The sequence below is a fragment of the Schistocerca nitens genome, chromosome 6 (genome assembly GCF_023898315.1).
Source record: "Schistocerca nitens isolate TAMUIC-IGC-003100 chromosome 6, iqSchNite1.1, whole genome shotgun sequence".
NCBI classification, from domain to species: Eukaryota; Metazoa; Arthropoda; class Insecta; order Orthoptera; family Acrididae; genus Schistocerca; species Schistocerca nitens.
The window spans coordinates 694,252,574-694,276,562 of NC_064619.1; positions in this window are offsets into that span (position 1 = coordinate 694,252,574).

The following is a 23,989-nucleotide window of genomic DNA, read 5'->3' on the forward strand; positions in this document are numbered from 1 at the left end:
ACACTGCATGTCGTGCATGAAGCAACTTGATTAATTCAGGATGGGAAATCGGAGTAAGTGGGTAAGATCAACACCACAGAATTTATCTTTCAAGTAGATCATTTACTGTATCTAAGTATTTGGTTGCAAATCCTAACTACACATAACTGGTGCCTGACTAGAAATAATTAAGTAAGAATTACGTGAGAATGTAACAGAGCACAATTTAACTTCAGAAAGAAGAAACACAGAAAACGGGGGTGGGAGACAATGATACTATCATATCCTTTGCATTCATACAATAAAAATATCACAGTGAGATTCGCATTATGATTCTACGCATGCACTATTCTGGACAGAGGTTTAAGCAATGCACGACGTTGTGCAATAGTTATTCAACATACTAACTGTGTCTGCTGCTTGCAAACGGCCGAACTAGAGCACATGGTGTATTCCGAATCAAACTGTTGTGCGGCTTTCTAGGAAGCGCGCGAAAGACAAGATATTTTTGCAGAAATTATAGCTCATTAAACAAGCAAACTGTTAAAATAAAGTCTATTGTGCTGCCGTGGTGGACCGGAAGGGTCATTGATGACCAAACACGTGACACGAAATCGACACTTCCACAAAATATAAGATTAAAAATCATTAATAATCACACTCGCTTCACACGCTTCAGTTAATCTGAAGTTCTTAAGTATTTCAACAGTTAAATATAACGAAGTCCTAACTCAACCTGCTTCCTATTACCTGAAACCCCCCTTAAGAGCTACGATCTGTTTACACCAAGTGTTCACCGAAGAGTCCACTTTCTCTTTCGTGATTACCTAGCTCCCTGTACAGCGGAAGCTACCAGAGGGGTAGCTCTCTGTCACCAAGCTCACACACAAAAACAGCCTTCGACTAAGATGGGTAAACCTCTCAGTTCAGGTGTTGGAAACCTAAGTTGGTCATCCTGTGCTCTCCTTCGAACGAGAAGCAACATCGTCTGCTCATAGCAGACGATGACCAACTCAGCGTTTCCCACAAAACAAAACCGAAACCCCACATTAAAACACACATATAATATTCAATAAAACTTGTTTGAGTGCTCAGTCTTTCTGGAAGAGATCATGAATTGAGCTAAAATCAGGTAGTCAAGTGAATAAGTTGTACCGAATTTGACAAGCGTCTTATGAAACAACTTCACAGAGACGTTTCATCTCACCAAACCCCCCCCCCCCCCCAAAAAAAAAGAAGACTGTGCTGGGAACGTTATTGTCATGCTATGATGTTACCCAACAGGCTTTTCATGTCTTAAATTTCAGGCAACCAGTAATTTCGAAACTTTGCTAAAATCATTATATTGTGAATTAACTTGTGGTACTAATTTACTGAATTAACTATTGACCTTATTCAGTCGGCAATGAAACAAGCAGTTATAGACAAAGTATCACAGCAAAAATGGTGAGTGTGTGTGACACCCGACAGTGTACACAACAGGACATCTTACCAACTATCATATTTACTTAATAAAGAATTTTAAAATTTATACTGAAAGTTACTTGTGGTACTAATTTACTGAATTTACTGTTGACCTCATTCAGTCAGCTATGAAACAAGCAGTTATAGGCAAAGTAGCACAACCGAAATAGGAAAAGAAATTTTAAAATTTATGCTGAAAGTTACTTGTGGTACTAATTTACTGAATTTACTATTGACCTCATTCGGTCGGCAATGAAACAAGCAGTTATAGGCATAGTAACACAACCGAAATAAGAAAAGAAATCGTAAAATTTATGCTGAAAGTTACTTGTGGTACCAATTTACTTAATTTCTCTTGATCTCATTTGGTCGGTAATGAAACAAGCAGTTACAGGCAAGGTACCACAACAATTGATAATACGTGACACAAAATGAATTATATACATAATGATATGTAGTATACAAATTAAAACAACTATAGTACTAGACAGACCCACTATAAAGGTACAATGTTACACAATATACAAAATAATAACAAAGAAAAATAGTTCATGAAAAAACAGTACATGGTATGTGCATGTAATCTTGAATAACATAAGAGAGTCATAATAAAAAAAAACATATTCAATATTTTGATGCAATATTACATAATATACAAATAATGCCGGCCTTAGTAGCTGAGCGGTTCTAGGCGCTACAGTCTGGAACCACTCGACCGCAATGGTGGCAGGTTCGAATCCTGCCTCGGGCATGGATGTGTGTGATGTCCTTGGGTTAGATAGTTCCAGGGGACTGATGACCTCAGAAGTTAAGTCCCATAGTGCTCAGAGCCATTTTAACCATTTTATACAAATAATGGAAACAGTATATCATGAAAACAAGGTTCTAATGTGTTACTGAAGTGCGAGTGCAACATTATAAAGTTTAAGAAACATGTGTCTTTGTAAAATACATTCTTTGAAACCTTGGTTCCTTAAAAAGGAAACTCCTAAAAATGTTCAAGTAATAATTTGTGAAAGTGCTCTGTCTTTCTTTATTAGAACGATGGATGTGACAGAAAATGCTAAAAAAAATTGCACACTTGTTTACAAAAATCACTTGTCATACGGATATTTGCACTGCACCATCATATTTCTTTGTGTTTACATAGAGATGGAGGCAACTTGTCGAACTAAATCACAGTGATGTGTCCAACTGTCTGTTATTCTGACGACTAATTGTTCTCCTTACTCAGCAACATCGGTGAGAATTCGCCCAGCTTCTACTGTCTCCGAGAAACGTCAAGTGGTAATTTACTGTCGCATCTTCCACTTGTGAAGATCATATCGTCCTCAGTATTGGCAATGTTAGATAATTTTCTTGTGGCTACAGCTGGTTTTGGTCATGTGGATGCTCGAGAGTGACACTGATTGGCTCTTGTTTGTACAACCCTCTGCAGCATAGACCAGTATGTTTTGCCACGAAAATATAGTAGCGGCTACTCTCGAACTAACAGGTCACATTGTGGTGGGTAAGATGTCTTCTCGCAAGGATGGCGCGAAACGTCTCTTCTGCACGCCATCCTAGGCAGCAGAGGACATCGGCTATTTTGCACCTTCCCCATCTTTCCACCGCGCCTGTCATCCACTATTTGTGTGTACGCCACCGGACCGTCTGCTTTGGTCCCGCTATGTGGCTGGCACACGCATGGACTGCGTCTGGTTGATTCATTGGCTGGGGTGTGCAGTAGGAGGGGAAGGTAGCTGCCCCTCTTCCTTCAGCGGCGCCGGGCTGCCAGCAGGCCAGAGTGAAAGTATTCTCTGGACTGCTGTCTTCCGTTGCTGGGCTCCCACTGTCCCTTTCTTGCTCCACTCGTCCGGTGCTCCACCCAAACAATTCTGCACTGACAAAAATTTGGGCAAACAGTAAAATGTACAATAACTTCCGTCTCGAAACTCCACAATTTCACATTGTTCCTTACAAACATCATTAAAATATAAAACTTGACTGGTCCAGTAGGACTTCATATAGTAACATTTATCACGTTACTACTCCAATAAAGTCTTGACCCCTGATTGTCAATTTTGTCAGAAACACAAATATAATGACACAGGATTCTAGTGTACTAGAAGTTTAATGTTTACTTGCACCAAGCGCAAAAAAAATCGTATAACAAGTCTACAATTTATCACGTTAAAACATTGTTTTTGTTAACCAATTATTCCGTGGTCCCACTAAAGAAATTTTTTCAAGTGTGTAATGCACTGATTTGCTTAAACACGAGCACCTCATCAGAGATAAGGTGAATTCTACAATGTGGATTACACATGAGCTTGTGCTCACACAGCAATTGAAACTTACTTAACTAATTTAACTAACAACAATCGAAAAGATAAATATTTGTGCTCTGTCAATATGGTTGTGATCACCTTTTTTGTAGGGATGTAGACAACACAAGGAAATTGATTAGTGGTATTCAAACACCTACTAGCTACTTTTAAGTTCTATCCAGATTACTTTTAACTACTATCTACATCAAATCACAATCAAAATCAACTTGTTATTACACAGAACACTTCTGCTAATCTACCCCATTTGCACTACATGTATGATACTGAATACCACCACTATCCAGGCTCGTGGTGTGCCCTTTCCCTATGGGAGTGGTGACACTGGTTCCTGGTATCGAGTGACATTGTTGATTTGCCCTCCTTTAAACATAGATATAAGTCTTACATTATTTCACTGGTAAATCTTACATAAAAAACTTCCTGTTCAAAAAAATTGTTATTACCACATGTCATGATTTTAACTTATTAATATATTCTGTAAAGTTACTACATTCATTTACTCATTTGCAATAAACTATTGATTGGAATACGAATCAAACAAAATAACTTTAAATTTGCTACTCTCTGTCACCATGGTTAGCAGTCTCCTGTCCTCTCTTCTCATTACTTGCCATATCATTTGCTGCCTCGACAGCCTGCTTGTAGGAAAGCTACCTATAACATAAGTTTTAGACAGAAACAACAATTACACATACAGTTACATTTTTATATACAACACTTCTTCATTACCTCACAATGATTCATTATCGTCGACCTTTATTCTACAAATGGTTTCACATTGGACATGTGATGTAACCCTTTTGGTTTTTTGTTTTGCAGTCCTTCTACTAATACACTTGGGTGGTTTGATATAATCTGACTCAACGCTTCACTGTCCCCCTCCGCATTTTCGGAACAGGAGATTCTTTCGTTCAGAATATTGCTAAAACTATCATCCTGACACTGCTCAGAGAACATCGAAACTGGTCCATCCACCAGGTTAACGTTGAACTCGAGCCTGGGTTGCGATTCGGTACAAACAGAAAATCTCAGGCAGCTCGTTTCACTCTCATTGTGCAGCATGCACTCATCAAAATGTAAACTGACGGGGTTACCGTAAACCTCCACCGTCATAAATCCACCACTAACGTTAATTCTTGCATCACGTGCACACATAAAATCGGTCCCTAGAATGACCGCCACCCGCATCAGGTGTACAATATAAAAATTAAATTCAAACTCGTAACCTTGGCATGTGAAGTTATTCCGAGCTTACCGTTTGATTTCCACGCTTTTCCCGTGAATCGCTCCCATTACTCTCGTCCCTCACACCGAAATAATAGGCCAATTTTCCCCCTCTTCGCACTGCCTGCATGTGTCTTCGCCAACAATTGAATATGGACTCCCTGTGTCCAGAATGCATCTTAATTTCAATTCACCAATTGAAATCGTTGCAACGGGCGTAATTACCGCCACTTCTCTGCCTGGAGCCTCCCGTAATATATCCTCCCGTATGTCTTCGTTCCCCAAGTACAAAGTAATAAATCCTCCCGTATGTCTTCGTTCCCCAAGTACAAAATGCTTGTGTCCGTCCTATTTGCAGTTTCGCTCCGTTCCGCGCCAGTCTGGCGTCAAAGTTCTTGCCTCTCATTTTAAATTCGGTGATTGTGTGCGGGATTCGCCGGCCTAATTTCCACCCCTGGCGGTACTTGCGCATCCCCGTTTCTATTTGCATCACGTTCTCTACCTGGTTGGTTTCTGGATTCTTGGTCACGATTTCCACCATTTCCGGGGTTCGAAACATGATTTCTGTATACTCTTTCATTACCAAATTGTCGGTTCCTATTGAACCCACTGTTCCTGTTATCCCCACGGTTTTGCCACCAGTTATTATTGTTTCTATTCTGTCGATCGGGTCCGTTCGCGCACTTGCACTTGCGCACTATGGGGTTTGCCCGCGTAATTAGATGTATACGAGTTCCTGTAGAATTCCTTTGAAGGCCTCCACATCAACTTTCCATCTCGCAGCAAGGACGATGTGGCGCATATGTGTCGGCAGTTTAGTTAAGCAAATTCGGATCAGCTCTGCTGACCTGAACAGTTCATACAGATACTGATTCGCCTGTACCATATGATCAAAAAGCCGAGCTGCGGTCGAGAAACCTGAGTTTCTTAGGAAAGGTATCATGAATATTTTATGTTTTATCTTGTCCTGTGTGGGTTCTGACCAGTAGGCTGAAAGGAAAGCTGCCTTGAATTCGCGTACCGTGCCACAACCACGCCGGCCACGGTGGTCTCGCGGTTCTAGGCGCGCAGTCCGGAACCGTGCGACTGCTACGGTCGCAGGTTCGAATCCTGCCTCGGGCATGGATGTGTGTGATGTCCTTAGGTTAGTTAGGTTTAAGTAGTTCTAAGTTCTAGGGGACTAATGACCTGAGAAGTTGAGTCCCATAGTGCTCAGAGCCATTTTGAACCACAACCACGCGCCACGGTTCTCATTCTTGCGGTGGGTTCCCCTGCTAGAAAACTGCACATAAATTCCCTTTTGTGCGTGCTGGACCACGACGGAGGTAGCGCAAACTCAAATTGCTGCGTCCAAGCAGTGGGGTGGATCCCATCACTTGCGTTGCTGAACACATTGAACTTTCTCAGCGAAAGAAACTGTTTGAAATCCACATGCTCCCTTTGTCTTAGCGGAGAACGCCCACGTAAATTCACTGCTCGCCCCCATGAGTTTGCTACGCCCTCGGCTTCGCTACTATTCCATCCGTCCTCGCTCGTGCCCAGACTCTTTCTCCGCACTTTCGTGTGTTTTATTACGTCCGGGCACCTTTCGACTACATTCAACACGTGTTTCAACGTCCCCTATACGTTCAACTAAATCACGGGTTACTCCTGCTTGCTGTTGGTTTATTAAATATTGTCCATTCTGGGACTTCAGCAAGGAGCGCACCTCTTCTGTGTATTCGCTAGTACCTGCCACCGAACAGTTCACTACCATTTCTGCGACTTCCGCGAGCTCATTTTTTATATCGTTGGTTTCAGAAGCGTTTCCCTGTTTACTTCGCTCCAACTCGTCTTGTAGAGCACTAATCGCGCTGCTATTGCAGTCCACTTGGATCTTAATGGCCTCTGGACACTGCACGCCCGCTACCTGCATCTTAAACAATAGCTCCGCGTGGTCCCTTTCCGCCTGAATTTCCAAAGCCTGGAATTTCTCCGTTATGATTAGCGCCTGCTATTCGACCACGTTATTCAGTCTTAGCTGTTCATTTTCCACGTGCCCGATACGTTGCTCCTCAACAGTGACCGCTTTCCCTATCTCTGTGGCTATTTCTTCACGCAATGTAGTCTGAAATTCCTGCAGATTATTCACAATATTATTTTCAAGTTTCTCAAATCGTTTCTCATTCACCTCCAATCGCTTTTGTGTCTGTTGATTAGCCTCTATCGTAGATTCATGAATCTCGTCGATCTTGCCTAATTGCCCCATGATATTTTGTAAGAGCGCCCCCATGTCTACTCCCATATTATTAAACTGGCTATTGGTGGGCTCCTTACCTTCCTTCTCTGTACTGGATTTATTCTGTTTGCTATTTAGATCATCCATGTCTTGTACTTGGTGACAATCTGGATCGACGCGACTTTTTATTGCTTCCGTTTGTTCGACTGAGTTCGGCATCGTGTTTACCACGTGGTCTACAGGCTCATCATTCGCATTTATCCTGTTGCTACTGTCGTCTTGATTATCCCTACTACTATTTTTTTACACGGCTGCGTGTATCCATAGTTTTATAGTTCAAGAAAAAAAAATTCACAAAATACAAAAATAACATGTGCATCCCCTAATCACGAGAGCACACTATCGTGTGACTGAATCAGAACACAAGTTGGACGTTTTGTTTGGTTTGTGGAGCGCTCGACTGCGCGGTTATCAGCGCCAAATTGGACGTAGCCTGCTCTTAATTTCGTCACAAACCAAACCAATATTAACACTTCCCACAACTTTTTTTTAAAAAAAACACATACATAAATACAACAAATAACAAAGAACGCCGTTTACAGTATCAAAAGAAATACTCTCTCTCAAGCAACACAGAAGTTGTTTGAGCGCTGTGAAAAAAATTTTTTTTGTATATATATTAATACACTGTTAAATCTAACTTAATCTCTCAGAAGTTCACAAGTCTAGCGAAGCCTGGCAGGATCGCCATGTGTAACGTATTACTATGTTTACGACGTTTCTAATCGAGCCATATACGTTATCTCGCATTTCTAGCTGCTTTCTCACACAAATAATGATAAAAATTCAGAAATTCAGGGTCGCCACCAGCCCAAGCCCTTCCTAACCATTTAGAAAAAAAAACGGAGCTGGAAAATTATTAGTTGAATTACTTTAATAATTTAATTGCAAGTATGCAAATTTCTTTAAATAGCCAGATAAAGAACACTGCATGTCGTGCATGAAGCAACTTGATTAATTCAGGATTGGAAATCGGAGTAAGTGGGTAAGATCAACACCACAGAATTTATCTTTCACATAGATTATTTATTCTATCAAAGTATTTAGGTGCACATCCTAATTACACATAACTGGTGCCTGATTAGAAATATTTAAGTAAGAATTACGTGAGAATGTAACAGAGCACAGTTTAACTACAGAAAGAAGAAACACAGAAAACGGGGGTGGGAGACAATGATACTATCATATCCTTTGCATTCATACAATAAAAATATCTCAGTGAGATTTGGATTACGATTCTACGCATGCACTATTCTGGACAGAGGTTTAACCAATGCACGAGGTTGTGCAATAATTATTCAACATACTAACTGCGTCTGCTGCTTGCAAACGGCCGAACTAGAGCACATGGAGTATTCCGAATCAAACTGTTGTGCTGCTTTGTAGAAAGCGCACGAAAGAACAGATATTTTTGCAGAAATTATAGCTCATTAAACAAGCAAACTGTTAAAATAGAGTCTATTGCGGTGCCGTGGTGGACCAGGAGGGTCACTGATTACCAAACACGTGACACGAAATCGACACACAAAGACAAAAGCAACTTCCACAAAATATAAGATCAAAAATCATTAAAAATCGTACTCGCTTCACACGCTTCAGTTAAGCTGAAGTTCTTAAGTACGAGGGTTGTTTTTTAAGTAAGGGCCGTTCGCGCGTATAGTCCCGTAGTTCGCGCGGACGCCGCAACAAGCCACCGCGCCACTTGCCGGCATCCTTCCCGTTCGCACTGATGCAAGTTGCAGCTCTGTCACTGACGTGTACGCATCGCTGTGCTACTTTATAATGTTTACGATTATTGAATCGCCCGCCGCGTGTGAGATACGGTCAGTGATACGTTTTTTGACCGCGAGAAGCCTATCAGCTGCGGAAATTCATCGTCAGTTAACAGAAGTTTATGGCTTGAATGCAATGAGTGAACGTAAAGTGCATCAGTGGGTTAGAGAGTTTAAAAATGGCCGTCAAAACGTCCATGACGAAGAACGCTGAGGCTGGCCCTCTGTGATCACTGATGATTTGGTGGCTGCAGTTGAAACAAAGATTCGTGAGGACAGAAGATTCACAATTTCCTCTCTTTCTTTGGAATTTCCACAAGTTTCAAGATCGGTTTTGTACAAAATTGTGTCTGAAAACCTAAACTTTAAGAAACTGTGTTCTCGGTGGGTACCCAGACTCCTCACAGAGGACCACAAGGGGAAGAGATTTGCCACTTCATTGGACTTTTTGATTCGTTACGAGGAAGAAGGGGATGGCATGTTGAGTCAAATTGTCACTGGAGATGAAACATGGGTATCCCATATCACTCCTGAGAGCAAGCGACAATCGATGGAATGGCGACACACAACCTCACCCGTCAAGGTCAAAGTCAAACAGACGCTGTCAAAGCCCAAGATTATGGCAACTGTGTTCTGGGACCGGCGCGGTGTTTTGCTAGTCGACTTTATGCCACGAGGAATGACAATCAACTCAAATGCCTACTGTGCAACTCTAAAGAAGCTCCGCGGAGCAATTCAAACCAAAAGGCGCGGCATGCTGACAAAAGGAGTTTTTCTCCTGCACGATAACGCTAGGCCTCACACCTCTCAAAAGACTCGTGATTTGATTGATTCTTTTGGCTGGGAAGTTTTGGACCATGCACCATACAGCCCCGACCTTGCTCCTAGCGATTTTCACCTTTTCTGGTACCTGAAACACCATCTTGGCAGGCAGCACTTCAATGACGACGATGAAGTGAAAGTGGCCGTGAACTCTTGGCTGTCGGAGCAGCGGCCGAATTCTTTGATGAGGGAATTAAAAACTTAGTTGTACGGTATGACAAGTGCTTAAATAAACAAGGCAACTATGTAAAAAAAATAGGTAAAAGTGTGTAGAATTAGAAAATAAAAGTTTTTTTGCAAAAGTATTTGTATCTTTTTAAAAAAATAAAAGCGGCCCTTACTTAAAAAACAACCCTCGTATTTCAACAGTTAAACGTAACCAAAATCGTAACTCAACCTGCTTCCTATCACATGAAACCCCCCTTAAGAGCTACGATCTGTACTCACCAAGTGTTCACCGAAGAGTCCACTTCCTCTTTCGAGGTTACCTAGCTCCCTGTGCAGCAGAAGCTACCAGAGGGGTAGCCCTCTGTCACCAAGCTCACACACAGAAACAGCCTTCGACTAAGATGGGTAAGCCTCTCAGTACAGATGTTGGAAACCTAAGTTGGTCATCCTGTGCTCTCCTTCGAACGAGAAGCAACATCGTCTGCTCATAGCAGACGATGACCACCTCAGCGTTTCCCACAAAACAAAACCAAAACCCCACATTAAAACACACATATAATATTCAATAGGCCCTATTTGAGTGCTAAGTATTTCTGGATGAGTTCATTAATCGAGCTAAAATCAGGTAGTAAAGTGAATAAGTTGCACCGAATTCGAGAAGCGTCTTATGAAACAACTTTACAGAGACGTTTCAGTGGATTCTGTGTAAACCTTAACGAATCCAGGGAGCTCAGCATAATATTCTCGATGGTTCCTTTTCAAAACGAAAGGCACTTCTCTGTGCTCTCAGTTTTAACACCAGTCTGATCATCACCCAGACGAAAACCGATCAAGCGCCCAATAATGAAATAGGCATCATTCCCCCTCAAATTTTGGAAAAAAACCGTTTAAGTGACGCAGGAATTTACAGTTCAGGTTGCTCGAATTGTGTGCCGCCGTGCAGAATTTGCTAGTTATATAGCAATGATCCATAACTGGCATTTCGTTGGTATTTGCTTTTCAGCCCGCAAATGTAGCAGCCAACAGATTTATCATATGGTGATTTAATTTCCAGCATGACAGAGGAATTCTGATTTGATGAATCTCATCAATTTCCTCTATAAGTTCTTGAAGCTCAGAGAGCAACCATTCTGCTGAATTTTTCTCATCATATGATTTAAAATAATTACGATTTGAGTCATGTGAACACACGGTCTCCTCTCAGCTCATGACAGGAATGAAAAGACGTTAAAATGAGCTTGCACTACAAAATGTTCTCGCTTCCTGTGTAGAAAATTCTTCAACTTTAAGAACTTTTGCCCTTCAGTATGCATCTCTACATGTAATTGATTGTGAGTACATTAATCCCTCTGGTGTTCTGGCAATTGTTTATTTGCATAAAATGGATTCAGTCACAAAGACTAATCAACATGAGAAGTCAGTTAGGTGGTGGGGAGGAGTATAAGGAGGGACATCATTTTAATCTAGCAGTAATGGTACCTTACACCATCATAGATGAGCAACAAATCTACATCTTTCTTGCAATGACCTGGGAATTGGGAAAAGTGGAGAGGTCCAAAACCTTGTGCTTGACATTCTTCTTCTGTACATTCGTTGTATCAGGACTGTTTTTTTTTTCAAAACTGTATACATGAAGCGATATGCTGGGATTCTTCCTCTCGAATTTTGCAAGGCCACTCACATTGATGGGAAATTCAATTCCCCCATGTTAATACTAAATATAAGCATCACGCATGTACTTTCTGGAGGTCTCTTAAAATTTTTCTCTTAGGCTATAAGGTCCATGAAAAGCAGTTGTGATCAGAATTTTTAACATTATGCATGCCATGTCTCCTTGCTATATCTCGGAAGAGGGATATATGGAGACCCTACATGTAATGGATCATAAACAAGCATGTGAATATCCAAACACAGAAACCTATTTATAGCTTCCCTGGACTCTTTTCTTGAAGCTCAGGGATTGGAATCTCTCATGCTACTCAGCAAGCAGAGGCTTGAAATATCATGTCAATTTCCATGCACAAATTTACGGGAGCTGTAGTGACAGTGTCAAGTTCTGTGACTACAAACTCACTACATAGCATCACATTACATTTTAAGGTGTGATTAGCTAGGACCTTTCGAATTTCCCATTCCAAAGACTATCGCACACGTTCAGAAATGGGTTCAGCTCTTGATACCCATTTGAGTTGTTGATTCTGGCATGTGACATTCTATTTCCAAGTGCACAACAAAGTACTATATATGGTAATTCTGTGGCATGACATATATGGTGCCCATTAATATGATGAACTGGAAAAGTGCTACTGGTTGACAGGTTATTGTTATTATAATCCTCCCCCATGGAGGTTGAGATCCATGACAGTCTCCACACTCACAGGGATGGTCCTGGTGTGGGACACTCATAGTGACCGTCTGGATGTGGGCTCATAATAATTCAGCATTAGTAGAACAAAAACAGACAACCATTGCACGTAAGTGTAAAAAATTTCTTTTAGTAACAAAGGTATGAAATGGTACCTATGGAAACATTCATCTGCTGTCTCACACCAGTTGGACACGTCCACTGGAATAGATGTTTGCAATGTACCGGTATTAGCTCATTATCGAGTGTTTCTAGAACAGACAGAAAGCCACAGCTGATCTACATCTACATCTACATCTACCTCCATACTCCGCAAGCGGAGGGTACCTTGAGTACCTCTATCGGTTCTCCCTTCTATTCCAGTCTCGTATTGTTCATGAAAAGAAAGATTGTCGGTATGCCGCTGTGTGGGCTCTAATCTCTCTGATTTTTTCCTCATGATCTCTTCGCGAGATATACGTAGGAGCGAGCAATATACCGCTTGACTCCTTGGTGAAGGTATGTTCTCGAAACTTCAACAAAAGCCCGCACTGAGCTACTGAGCACCTCTCTTGCAAAGTCTTCCACTCGAGTTTATCTGTCATCTCCGTAACGCTTTCGCGAGTACTAAATGATCCTGTAACGAATCGCGCTGCTCTCCATTTGATATTATCTATCTCTTCTATCAACCCTATCTGGTACGGATCCCAGACCGGTGAGCAGTATTCAAGCAGTGGACGAACAAATTTACTGTAACCTACTTCCTTTGTTTTCAGACTGTATTTCCTTAGGATTCTTCCAATGAATCTCAGTCTGGCATCTGCTTTACCGACGATTAATTTTACATGATCATTCCATTTTAAATCACTCCTAATGCCTACTCCAAGATACTTTATGAAATTAACTGCTTCCAGTTGCTGACCTGCTATATTGTAGCTAAATGATAAAAGATCTTTCTTTCTATGTGTTCACAGCACATTACACTTGTCTACATTGAGATTCAAATTCCATTCCCTGCACCATGTGTCAGTTCGTTGCAGATCCTGCTGCATTTCAGTACAATTATCCATTGTTACAACTTCTCGATATACTACAGCATCATCTGCAAAAAGCCTCAGTGAACTTGTGAATAGCAACGGTCCTACGACTCTCCCCTGCGGCACACATGAAATCACTCCTATTTTGGAAGACTTCTCTCTATTGAGAATAACATGCTGCGTTCTGTTATCTAGGAAATCTTCAATGCAATCACACAATTTGTCTGATAGTCCATATGCTCTTACTTTGTTCATTAAACGACTGTGGGGAACTACACTCCTGGAAATTGAAATAAGAACACCGTGAGTTCATTGTCCCAGGAAGGGGAAACTTTATTGACACATTCCTGGGGTCAGATACATCACATGATCACACTGACAGAACCACAGGCACATAGACACAGGCAACAGAGCATGCACAATGTCGGCACTAGTACAGTGTATATCCACCTTTCGCAGCAATGCAGGCTGCTATTCTCCCATGGAGACGATCGTAGAGATGCTGGATGTAGTCCTGTGGAACGGCTTGCCATGCCATTTCCACCTGGCGCCTCAGTTGGACCAGCGTTCGTGCTGGACGTGCAGACCGCGTGAGACGACGCTTCATCCAGTCCCAAACATGCTCAATGGGGGACAGATCCGGAGATCTTGCTGGCCAGGGTAGTTGACTTACACCTTCTAGAGCACGTTGGGTGGCACGGGATACATGCGGACGTGCATTGTCCTGTTGGAACAGCAAGTTCCCTTGCCGGTCTAGGAATGGTAGAACGATGGGTTCGATGACAGTTTGGATGTACCGTGCACTATTCAGTGTCCCCTCGACGATCATCAGTGGTGTACGGCCAGTGTAGGAGATCGCTCCCCACACCATGATGCCGGGTGTTGGCCCTGTGTGCCTTGGTCGTATGCAGTCCTGATTGTGGCGCTCACCTGCACGGCGCCAAACACACATACGACCGTCATTGGCACCAAGGCAGAAGCGACTCTCATCGCTGAAGACGACACGTCTCCATTCGTCCCTCCATTCACGCCTGTCGCGACACCACTGGAGGCGGGCTGCACGATGTTGGGGCGTGAGCGGAAGACGGCCTAACGGTGTGCAGGACCGTAGCCCAGCTTCATGGAGACGGTTGCGAATGGTCCTCGCCGATACCCCAGGAGCAACAGTGTCCCTAATTTGCTGGGAAGTGGCGGTGCGGTCCCCTACGGCACTGCGTAGGATCCTACGGTCTTGGCGTGCATCCGTGCGTCGCTGCGGTCCGGTCCCAGGTCGACGGGCACGTGCACCTTCCGCCGACCACTGGCGACAACATCGATGTACTGTGGAGACCTCACGCCCCACGTGTTGAGCAATTCGGCGGTACGTCCACCCGGCCTCCCGCATGCCCACTATACGACCTCGCTCAAAGTCCGTCAACTGCACATACGGTTCACGTCCACGCTGTCGCGGCATGCTACCAGTGTCAAAGACTACGATGGAGCTCCGTATGCCACGGCAAACTGGCTGACACTGACGGCGGCGGTGCACAAATGCTGCGCAGCTAGCGCCATTCGACGGCCAACACCGCGGTTCCTGGTGTGTCCGCTGTGCCGTGCGTGTGATCATTGCTTGTACAGCCCTCTCGCAGTGTCCGGAGCAAGTATGGTGGGTCTGACACACCGGTGTCAATGTGTTCTTTTTTCCATTTCCAGGAGTGTATTTCGATATCTACCATTTTGTCATCTGTTCGCCAGTCTAGAGGAGGAACTACGGCGCAGTCTTCCTCTGTGAAGCAGCTTTGAAAAAAGACATTTAGTATTTCAGCCTTTAGTCTGTTATCCTCTGTTTCAGTGCCATATTGGTCACAGAGTGTCTGGACATTTTGTTTTGATCCACCTACCGCTTTGACACAAGACCAGAATTTCTTAGGATTTTCTACAGTCAGTACATAGAACTTTACTTGCAAATTCGTTGAACGCCTCTCTCATAGCCCTCCTCACACTACATTTCGCTTCGTGTAAGTTTTGTTTGTCTGCAAGGCTCTGGCTCTGTTTATGTTTGCTGTGAAGTTCACTTTGCTTCCATAGCAGCTTTCTAACTCGGTTGTTGTACCACGGTGGCTCTTTTCGATCTGTTATGATCTTGTTTGGCACATACTCATCTAATGCATATTGTACGATGGTTTTGATCTTTGTCCACTGATCCTCAACACTATCTGTACTTGAGATAAAACTTTTGTGTTGAACCGTCAAGCACTCTAAAATCTGCTTTTTGTCACTTTTGCTAAACACAAAAATCTTCCTACCTTTGCCGGCTGGGGTGACCGAGCGGTTCTAGTCGCTACAGTCTGGAACCGCGCGACCGCTACGGTCGCAGGTTCGGATCATGCCTCCGACATGGATGTGTGTGATGCCCTTAGGTTTAAGTAGTTCTAAGTTCTAGGGGACTGATGATCTCAGAACTTAAGTCCCATTCTGCTCAGAGCCATTTGAAGCCATTTCTTCCTACCTTTTTAAATATTTCAATTTACGGCTGAAATCACCGATGCTGTAAGCGCTTTATGATCGATGATTCCCTGTTCTGCGTTAACTGTTTCAAGTAGTTCTGCTTGTCACCAGAAGGTCTAATATGTTATCGCCAGGAGTCGGTTCTCTGTTTAACTGTTTAAGGTAGTTTTCAACTAATACACTTTAAAAAATTTCACTCGATTGTTTGTCCCTGCCACCCATTATAAACGTTTGAGTCTCCCAGCCTATGTCTGGCAAATTAAAATCTCCACCCAATACTATAACATGGTCGGGAAATCCACACGACCTTTCTATAGACGCTCCTGCCGTTTACTATTACCACATTAATATTGTCGTCCCTGTTGCGTTTTGCCTACTGCTACCTTGTCACGTCTCAGAGGGTATCTTGTCGGACCTAGGGAGGGAATTCTCTAACCTAAAAAACCCACATGTGCACTCCACTCATACTCCGCTACCCTTGTAGCCGCTTCCTGCGTGTAGTGCACGCCTGACATATTCAAGGGGACCCTACATTTCTCCACTCAATAGCGGAGGTCGAGAAATTTTCACCCCAGATCCCCGCATAATCGTCTGAACCTCTGGTTTAAGCCTTCCACTCGCCTCCAATCCAGAGGACCGCGATCGGTTGTGGGAACGACACTACAAATAGTTAGCTCAGGTTCCACCGCACGAGTGAGGCATTCCACCTTCACCAACTAAGCCAACCGCCTGTATGAACTGAAGATGACCTCTGACCCTAGATGGCAGGGGTCACTGGTGCTGACATGAGCAACAATTTGTAGCCAGGGGCACCCAGTGCTCTCTATCGGCGCCGGCAGGGCCTCCTCCACATCTCGGATGAGACCCCACAGCAAACAGACAGAATGAACACTGGCCTTCTTCCCTGACCTTTCCGCTATTTCCCTAAGGGGCTCCATCACCCGCCTAATATTGGAGCTACCAATCACTAATAAACCCCTCCCCCCTAGTGCCTGCTTGGACCTTGCTCAAGGAGCGGCCACATGTCCATTCACAGGCAGAGCGAGTGATACCACACGGCCAGCCTCCACATTGACCCTCTGCCTCGTGCGACGCGAACGCCGTTGAACCCGCCACTCCCCTTGGGAGCAGCCCAACTGCACCCAGTACCCTCGAAGATGTCTCGACAGGAGGGACAGTGGGTGAAGCATGTAACACCTGGGGTGTACCATGCGACGCACCAGACTCCCCACTGCCGCTACACTGAGGCAGCAGCCTGCAGACGACCGACCGCGGCCATCAGCACGTTCAGCTGTTCATGAACAGTGGCCAGCTCCTTCTGCACAACAGCACATGTAAACTGACATTTTCATAAGCACTCATTCCACTTCTGGAGCCCCTAACTGCTCTATTAAAAAGGATACTGTAGCCTCATTTGGGAGCAGGGGCAACTGGTTGCGTTCATCATCTGTAAAATGTGGACAGAATCAACAATATTATGAAAAAGACACACTGCTACACATCATAAAGATGATATGTTGAGTTACAGACAAGCAGAACGGAAATACTGTTACACACAGAGCTTTATGCGTCATCTTTAACCCTTTCAGACCCTCTGGCTACAATTGTGTACATTAACTTTTACTCTGTCTTAGCTGTAGCAGTAGTATTTTTTCCCACTGGAAACTTGAGATATATGTTTGTGCATGTTCAACGTTATCATCATGCTCAAGTGCTGCCAATTGTTGGGCATCACTATGAAAATACCAACAATTCAATGTAGCTGGTGCAGCTGCTCATGACCACCAGAATACATGGAGGTGGTTGTTCGCAGTATTCCACTGCGTAATTGAATATTGTTGTTCTTATTTTGCTTGGCAATTATTGAACGATCATTTTATTATTTAATACAATAGAGAATATTTCGTAAGTAGCTATTTTAGTAAATAAAATGAAACAAATTGTACAAAGTAAAGTTAAGTTGGAGAAGGTACCACCTAAAATCATTACAAAATCGCCTAAGACCATTACCACATAAGGAAAATTTTTCTTTCTCCAGATTGGATTGGATTGTTTGGGGGAGGAGACAGACACCGAGGTCATCGGTCTCATCGGATTAGGGAAGGAAGCTGGCCGTGCCCTTTCAAAGGAACCATCCCTGCGTTTGCCTGGAGCGAATTAGGGAAATCACAGAAAACCTAAATCAGGATGGCCGGACGTGGGATTGAACCGTCGTTCTCCCGAATGGGAGTCCAGGTGCTAACCACTGTGCCACCTCGCTCGGTTCTTTCTCCAGAAAAAAGTTGGGTGTGAAATGGTTAAGGTGCATTTACACCTGTGCACCTTTTGCAGTTATTCTCTGGGTGGCTTCTTGCCCCACAGGGAAGTAGAGGCGCTCAGAGTGAACATAGGGATGACTGGAATCATTCACATGCATATGCTAAGGAAGAGCCATGCAGTCTACACTGCCTCTGGATGCATGAGGGGCAAGCACAGTTGCATGGCAACTAGGGGCCTGCGCACAGGTGTTAATCCACCTTTTGGTGAGTAGCAATTTATCTTTTTCATAATATTGTTGATCTTTCAACTAGGATTTTCCATTTTTTGATACAGAGAGAACCTTTAGATCATAGCCCCCCCCCCCCCACACACACACAAACACACAATGTGTATCAGTACTTCACACAGAATGCAAATAATTAAACAATTGAAGGTGCAGCAGCATCGACATGTGGACATCTGCTACTGCTGTTACCTTCTGCCCCAGAGTTTCTGTTATTGATATTAGCATGTTTTATGTTGGCAGATAGACTTATATTGTTATGGACCTGCCTGTTGATCTGTCTTATATGTTTTAGGTGAGCGTAGACATCCCTCAGTCCTGCATCAGCTGCGATTGAGTGCAAATGCACACTGTGCTAGCCTCTATGAGCTTATCAGAGGGTAGTATTCCTGCTGACAGCCTGTCAGGGGAAGAAAGATGCTGTAGTATGTGCAGCAATGCATGGGATAATAAAACACTGATTTTAAAAAATCGTTTATTTATCACTCAGCTTAATGTTGTTTTTATATTATCTGCAGCAACACAAAAAAGCTCAAAACACAATCAATCTCTGTTCAGAGGGTATAGTGATAGACATACATTTTCCTAATTGCAGTGTGTTTCTAAATATCATGTATCCATTATGATTTCTCTCTACATTTCACATACACAGTTATCTTGATATGATCAAAAGTTCAAAGCAATGTCATCATTTCTTTATATACCATTTCAGGATCTTTACAACTTATTTCATGAACACTGTGCATTTATCATAATGCAGTTTCACAATTCTTGGATGGTTTCCATGATGCAACATTTTTGGAGAATGTTGTGATAACACATCTGCCTTTTGTGTCTCCATCAAATTCGTTATCCATATGAACCATATTCATCATAGAAAGCTTGAGTGGTTTATGAAAATGTTTGCACTCTGAACAGCCTGAAACGCCATCATAAATGCATTAGATGTGGTACTGCATCTATTCATTTATATGAATCATCCCCATACAATACATGTGAGTGGGGAATAATTAATTACACCGCTATACAGTATTAATGCATACATCACATTGTTTGGGGGAAAATTTCTAAGGCCTCAAATTGCACCGATGGGGCTCATTTCCACAATCTCAATGTTTTGAGCAGTTAATCATGTGAATGAGTGCCACATTCTTGACTTTATTTGAAGTTAGCACACACTCATCATCTTTACCACCTTCATAGCATATAGAACGAAACCTTGCATACGATCAAACAGCAGTCTGTATACATTATTACACTGGTGTTGCTGTGAATTTTCGTACAAGTAAAACTCCGAATTAAGGTAAACTTTAGCAGTAGTTAGTTTACATTCGCTGAAATCCCTTTAAACATTTTTCGATTCGCCTTCCTGTTGGTCTACAGAATGAATATAATGAATCAAGATGTTACTAGTTGAACTGATGTTTTAATTGTCCGTGTTTGTTGGGAGCCACTCAGAAGTACAGGATATTCCAACAAGTTCAATGAACGAATACTTAATGGCGCTGAATTCCCACACCTAACACCTTTAAAGGTGTCGACATTCCTCTGCTGTTACCAAGATACAGAGCATCCTCTATACAAACTTATCGATTACAATCTTATAATTTTCGGTTGAATTCAACACATGTTAGTATTATTAGCATCTGCAGCACTTTGTATAAGAAAGAGTTCTTGTTTTACTTTGAGCAAGTTTCATGTCTTCGATACATCCAATTAGCACCTCGTGAGAGTAATGCATTCATTAAAGTATTTGTAGTCAAGTACTTATCACTGTTATGTTTTATTCTTGATCCATCTTGCATTTTCTTAGCCATTCAAGTGGTATTTCAATGTGGAAAAATGTAATCCCTATATTTCTGGTATGGTCGATTTCAACCCATTCAGTTCGTATGTTATTTCCTGAAACAGGGATGTGAAGTTCTTACACTTAAGATGAGATATTGTTGCTCAGCCTTCCATTTTGACAAATTTCCCTTCAGAGTACAGGAAACTGTTGCCTGTAATTGAATCAAAGTCCATATCTCATCATTATTCTCAGACATCACCGAAGTAAAAGGCTAGTATGAGAAGTATAATCCCATAATATAATATTTGCTCCTATCCCCATAATACATTACTTGGCCCTATTGGCTATAGATTAACTGATATTTAATTTTATCATCAAGAAGCCAAAGAATTTATAAAATAACATTGTCCTTAATCACCCAGCTACTGTATGAGTTATCAGATGCTAAACATTTAACATATACATCTCCTTTCTTTCTTAAAACTTTCTCAACAAGATACACATCTGAATATTTTGTCTTCTGTAGTTCATACTCATAAAAGTGTCCTTTTATTTTTTCTCTATCTAATTCCTTTAATTTATATGTGATTGGATTAGAATGAATAACATCTTCAATTTCTAAATTTTCTGTTCACCAATTACATGTATAACATTCCTCACAAATTCCTTTAAGTCTGCTCATTCTAGCATTATCACTAACTTTATGTTTAGGCTTATCCTTAGATAAAAAGACGGTTGGCTTATAATTTTTTCATCAACTTCTATTGGCTTCATTTTTGTTGTTGAATGCTTTGTATTATTGCATCCATCAACTAATTTTTCAACTAGTTCAGTCAATTGAAGTCCTTGAAGAGCAGACTTTACCCACATCTTTTCTATAAGCATTCTGATGAATATATCTATAACAGATGCTTTTAATTGAGTGAAAGATGAACAATAACTCATATTATATTTTTTATAAGTTCTTAGAAACCTTTATTATAGAATTCCTTACAATTATTTCTCTGTAAGTTTCTTGGAGCCTTCTCTCCAAATATTTTTTCAAAAGCATCAACTACATTTGTACTAGTTTTGTATGTAACTGGAATAGACCAAGCAAAATTTTGAAAAAACATGGATTACAGTAAATAAATATTTATATACTTTATTTATTTTTGAAATTCCTTTCAGTTTACCAGAATCCATTTCCACCAGATCTGCTTGTCTTAGTTCATATCTTCTTTTAAAAATTTCTTATCGGTTTATGTAATTCATTAGCTATTTCCTCACAAATATTAGGAGTGAGAGATTTGCTCACACCTTCCCCTACAAATATTTTCAACGAATTATTTCTTTTTCAGTTTTACATATTGCACAAATTCCATAAATTCGTTTTCTTCCATTTTTTGTTGTTGTTCTATTCAGATGATGTGTGTCAGTAAATGTTTTACACTTCAAGCACCAGATATGGTTATCCATTTATACAGGGTGTTTCCGTCACAGATTGCAAAAATGTAAGAGGCCATAGAGAATGCTCCACTGAACAATTTGAGATAGGGAAACTGGGGTCAGAGGAGCCAGCCTACATCTACATTTACACTGCGCAAGCCACCCAACGGTGTGTTGCGGAGGGCACGTTATGTGCCACTGACATTACCCCCCTTTCCTGTATCAGTCGAGCATGGTTCGCGGGAAGAACGACTGCCGGAAAGCATCCGTAAGTGCTCGAATTTCTCTAAATTTACATTCGTGATCTCCTCGGGAGGTATAAGTAGGGCGAAGCAATATATTCGATACCTCATCCAGAAACGCACCCTCTCGAAACCTGGACAGCAAGCTACACCGCGATGCAGAGCGCCTCTCTTGCAGAGTCTGCCACTTGAGTTTGCTAAACATCTCCGTAATGTTATCACGCTTACAAAATAAGCCTGTGACGAAACGCGCCGCTCTTGTTTGGATCTTCTCGATTGCCTGTGTCAACCCGACGTGGTACGGATCCCACATTGATGAGCAATACTCAAGTATAGGTCGAACGAGTGTTTTGTAAGCCACCTCCTTTGTTGATGGACTACATTTTCTAAAGACTCTCCCAATTTCACCACACAATAGCAAACAGCTCTTAAATAATGCAGTACACAATATCAGCAGACGAGCTCTGTACTCTTAAACTCTCCAAATAAAGCACCGCACAGTGCACAGACATGCTCACAAAATAGTGCAACAGACGCGCCCAAACACCACCAGCTGCCAAACCGACCAAAGGTCTCTGCTCGGCATCCCCCAAACATGACCTCAACACAGTCGCATTCGCACCTATCACCGGAGAAATTGATATCGCCTATGCGCCTTAGATTACGCTCCGAGGCTGGCCGCGCGCACGTGCGGTCGGTGGGGAAGGGGATTCCAGAGTCTCCAGCCAAGTTCATCTTCCGAGCGCTCGTGACAGCCGACACATGTGAAAGCTGCATTGTTCTTCTCATGTATACCGCCGGCGTCTCAGGTCTGGACCTGCCTTCACATCTATTCTCAGAATAGCTCACACCTCCTTGACACACTCGATTAACGCGGCCGGGAAAACATTTACTACTCGCATGCAACCTAGATGGTGACGGAAAAATCAAATTACTCTGATCTGCGCTGCAGGCGCGTGTAATCATTGAGAACACTGTTTAGTTTTTTCGAACAACTTATTTAACCATACAGTGTATCTATCACGCTATCACAAAACACCAATCCCACATGTGCCCTGGACCATGTTGTACAGCCCACAGACACGCATCCAATCATAATTTCAGTACACACTATAGCAAACTGCTACTAAATAATACAACACACAGATGTGTAGATACGCTCAGTACTCGTAAACTATCCTAATAATGCATAGCAGAGCCTGCAGATCCGCTCGCAAAATAACTCAGCAGACGTGCGCAGGTACACCCACTCTGCACCCTGCCCACTGGATCGTGAAGTCACCCATCCGTCTGATTACAGACCTCGCACAGCCCCTGCTCGCCTTCCGCAAGCGTGAGTTGGCGCGGTCGACGCGCTCTTCAGTGGTCAAAGCACACACATACATCCGTCCAGGACCGCGATCCCGAGCCGCGACCACCGAACGCGGGTGAAAGTCAACTTTATATCAATGTAGCATAATTCCAAAGTGCAGCCTCCATACGCTAGACACATCATAGCAGCACATGTCTTTACCTCCTATGACACTGTAGCACACTGCACATTGCTCCTTACAAGACATTACATGGCCCTTTAACTAAACATAGCTACACATCCCTGCTCTCGCCTCGTCTCGTGACCAGCCATCTAAAAGCCTTCTCAATATTATTCCTACTTTACAACATTTTTTTTAAAAAATAAGATCTAATTTACACCTCCCACCGCACCTAACCTCACAACCGTCCCACCATCAACATACGCAAACGTCCTCAACCCTATCTTGACACTCATATATCACCCCAGAAACTGTGCCCATCAATCAATTTACCATTCTCATCCCCTCTTTGCGAATTACAAACGTAGCCTCTATCTAAACACCAATCAACTCATCTTTCTCGCACTTTCAACACTAAAATTAATTTTACACACACCCAGAAATACCAAGCCAAATTAAAGATTCAAACTTTTATACAAAGCATCAAGCACATACGACAATATTCAAAGCCTGGTCCCTGTTCTCTGCAATTTAAGTCGGAGAAAGACATATCGATTACCTTCTGCAACCTGTCTATAAACAGAACGATCTCAGTTACTACAACAGGACCT